Raw genomic sequence first — 3,844 nt, 5'->3', positions numbered from 1 at the left:
AGCTCCGGAAAGCCCGCGGTCGTCAGCCCGGCTGGCCCGGTGGCGCCAGAGCTGTGGCGCGTCGCTTGTGAGTCAGAGCTCTGGCGTGCAGGTTTATGTGGGGGAGAGGCTGTCGCTGCGCTTCTGGGCCCGAGCCGGGCGTGGGGCTGCCCGGGCCGGTCGACCAGCGCGCCGCAGCTCCCGAGGCCCGAGCCGCGACCCGCGGGGACCCGCCGCGCGTGGCGCGGGAGGCTGGGGACGCCCTTCCCGGCCCGGTCGCGGGTCCGTCCGCGCTCATCCTGGCCGTCTGAGGCGGCGGCCGAATTCGTTTCCGAGTCCCCGTGGGGAGCCGGGGACCGTCCTGCCCCCGTCCCCCGGGTGCCGGGGAGCGGTCCCCGGGCCGGGCCGCGGTCCCTCTGCCGCGATCCTTTCTGGCGAGTCCCCGTGCGGAGTCGGAGAGCGCTCCCTGAGCGCGCGTGCGGCCCGAGAGGTCGCGCCTGGCCGGCCTTCGGTCCCTCGTGTGTCCCGGTCGTAGGAGGGGCCGGCCGAAAATGCTTCCGGCTCCCGCTCTGGGGACACGGGCCGGCCCCCTGCGTGTGGCACGGGCGGCCGGGAGGGCGTCCCTGGCCCGGCGCTGCTCCCGCGTGTGTCCCGGGGTTGACCAGAGGGCCCCGGGCGCTCCGTGTGTGGCTGCGATGGTGGCGTTTTTGGGGACAGGTGTCCGTGTCGCGCGTTTCCTGGGCCGGCGGCGTGGTCGGTGACACGACCTCCCGGCCCCCGGGGAGGTATATCTTTCACTCCGAGTCTGCATCTTGGGCCACCGGGTTATTGCTGACACGCTGTCCTCTGGCGACCTGTCGCTGGAGAGGTTGGGACTCCGGATGCGTGCGGGGCTCTGGCCTACCGGTGACCCGGCTAGCCGGCCGTGCTCCTGCTTGAGCCGCCTGCTGGGGCCCGCGGGCCTGCTGTCCTCTCGCGCGCCCGGGCGTGTCCCGACTCCCGGTGCCGGCCCGGGTCCGGGTCTCTGACCCGCCTGGGGGTGGCGGGGAAGGCGGCGAGGGCCACCCTGCCCCCGTGCGCTCTCCGCTGCGGGCGCCCGGGGCGGCCGCGACAACCCCACCCCGCTGGCTCCGTGCCGTGCGTGTCAGGCGTTCTCGTCTCCGCTGGGTTGTCCGCCGCCCCTTCCCCGGAGCAGGGCGTCGGCCGGCCGGCCGGCCGACCTCCGCTCCCGGGGGGCTCTTCGTGATCGATGTGGTGACGTCGTGCTCTCCCGGGCCGGGTCCGAGCCGCGACGGGCGAGGGGCGGACGTTCGTGGCGAACGGGACCGTTCTTCTCGCTCCGCCCCGCGGGGTCCCCTCGTCTCTCCTCTCCCCGCCTGCGGGTGGCGCGTGTGGGGGAGGCGTGTGGGGTGCGGAGCCCGGCCCGACCTCGCCGTCCCGCCCGCTGCCTTCTGCGTCGCGGGGCGGCGGGGTCCTCTGACGCGGCAGGCACCCCTCGCTGTCGCCTCCAGTGGTTGTGGACTTGCGGGCGGCCCCCCTCCGCGGCGGTGGGGGGTGCCGTCCCGCCGGCCCGTCGTGCTGCCCTCTCGGGGGGTGTGCGCGAGCGTCGGCTCCGCTTGGGCCTTTGCGGTGCTCCTGGAGCGCTCCGGGTTGTCCCTCAGGTGCCCGAGGCCGAGCGGTGGTGTGTCGTTCCCGCCCCCAGCGCCCCCTCCTCCGGTCGCCGCCGCGGTGTCCGCGCGTGGGTCCTGAGGGAGCTCGTTGGTGTGGGGTTCGAGGCGGTCGAGTGAGACGAGACGCGCCCCTCCCACGCGGGGAAGGGCGTCCGGCGAGCGCACGTCCCGTGCTCCCCTCTGGCGGGTGCGCGCGGGCCGTGTGAGCGATCGCGGTGGGTTCGGGCCGGTGGCGCGTGCGCCGGCCGGCCGCCGAGGGGCTGCCGTTCTGCCTCCGACCGGTTGTGTGTGGGTTGACTTCGGGGGTGCTTTGCCTCGGAAGGAAGGAGGCGGGTGGACGGGGGGGCCTCGTGGGGTTGCGCGCACGCGCGCACCAGCCGGGCCCCCGCCCTGACCGCGGACGCTCAAGGTGGCCGCACGCAGGTGTTTCCTCGTACTGCAGGCCCCCCTCCCTTCCCCAGGCGTCCCTCGGCGCCTCTGCGGGCCCGAGGAGGGGCGGCTGGCGTGTGGGGGAGCGTGACCCACCCTCGGTGAGAAAGCCTTCTCTAGCGATCCGAGAGGCGTGCCTTGGGGTACCGGATCCCCCGGACTGCCGCCTCTGTCTCTGCCTCCGTGATGGGAGCGCTGCCGTAGCGACTCGCTCGCAGAGGACCCTCCTCCCCTTCCCCCTCGACGGGGTTCGCGGGGGAGAGCGAGGGTTTCCGCCGGCCACCGCCGTGGTGGCCGAGCGCGGCTCGTCGCCTACTGTGGCCCGCGCCTCCCCCTTCTGAGTCGGGGGAGGATCCCGCCGGGCCGGGCCCTGGCGTCCCAGCGGGTTGGGACGTGGCGGCCGGCGGGCGGTGGGTGTGCGCGCGCGGCGTTCCGTCTGGCGCGTGACCCCCTCCGCCGCGAGTCGGCTCTCCGCCCGCTCCCGTGTGCCGAGTCGTGACCGGTGCCCACGACCGCGTTTGCGTGGCGCGGGGTCGGGCCGCCTGGCCCTGGGAAAGCGTCCCACGGTGGGGGCGCGCCGGTCTCCCGGAGCGGGACCGGGCCGGAGGATGGACGAGAGAATCACGAGCGCGGTGGTGGTGCTGGCGTTGTCGGGCTTGTGGCTGCGGTCGCTTTGGGGCCCCCGGTGGCGGGACCCCGGGGCTCGCGAGGCGGGTCTCGGTGGGGGCCGAGGGCCGTCCGGCGTCCCGGGCGGGGCGCCGCGGGACCGCCCTCGTGTCTGTGGCGGTGGGATCCCGCGGCCGTGTTTTCCTGGCGGCCCGGCCGTGCCTGAGGTTTCTCCCCGAGCCGCCGCCTCTGCGGGCTCCCGGGTGCCCTTGCCCGTCTGTGCCCTCTTCCCCGCCCGCCGCCCGCCGATCCTCTCTTCTCCCCGAGCGGCTCACCGGCTTGACGTCGGTTGGTGGCCCCGTCTGGGACCGAACCCGGCACCGCCTTGTTGGGGGCGCCGCCGCCGGCCACTGGTTGGCCCGGTGTCCGCGTCCCCCGGCGCGCGCCTTCGGGACCGGGTCGGTGGCGCCCCGCGTGGGGCCCGGTGGGCTTCCCGGAGGGTTTCGGGGGGTCGGCCTGTGGCGCGCGTGCGAGGGAAGAGAGGGTGCCGGGGGACCGGCCGCGACTGCGGCGGTGGTGGGGGGGAGCCGCGGGGAGCGCCGAGGGCCGGTCGGCCGCTCCGGGTGCCGCGCGGGGCCGCCTTCCCGCTCGGAGGCTGCCGGCGGTGAGACCCCCGCGTGTGTGTCCCGGCCGCGGTCGGCTGCGCCCGAGGGGTCCCGTGGCGTCCCCTTCCCCGCCGGCCGCCTTTCTCGCGCCTTCCCCGTCGCCTCGGCCTCGCCCGTGGTCCCTCGTCTTCTCCCGGCCCGCTCTTCCGAGCCGGGTCGGCGCGTCCCCCGGGTGCGCCTCGCTTCCCGGGCCTGCCGTGGCCCTCCCTGGAGGCGTCCGTCCCGGGCGTCGGCGTCGGGGAGAGCGCGTCCTCCCCGCGTGGCGTTGCCCCGTTCGGCGCGCGCGTGCGCCCGAGCGCGGCCCGGTGGTCCCTCCCGGACAGGCGTTCGTGCGATGTGTGGCGCAGGTCGGCCTCCGCCTTTGCCCGGTCGCTCGCCCTTTCCCCGGGTCGGGGGGTGGGGCCCGGGCCGGGGCCTCGGCCCCGGTCGCGGTCCCTCGTCCCGGGTGGGGGCGGGCGTTGCCGGCCGGCTGCGGTCGTCCTCCCTTGGCCGTCG

Source organism: Pan troglodytes, chromosome 17 (assembly GCF_028858775.2).
Source record: "Pan troglodytes isolate AG18354 chromosome 17, NHGRI_mPanTro3-v2.0_pri, whole genome shotgun sequence".
Lineage (NCBI taxonomy): Eukaryota > Metazoa > Chordata > Mammalia > Primates > Hominidae > Pan > Pan troglodytes.
Note: the sequence above shows the minus strand (reverse complement) of the source record.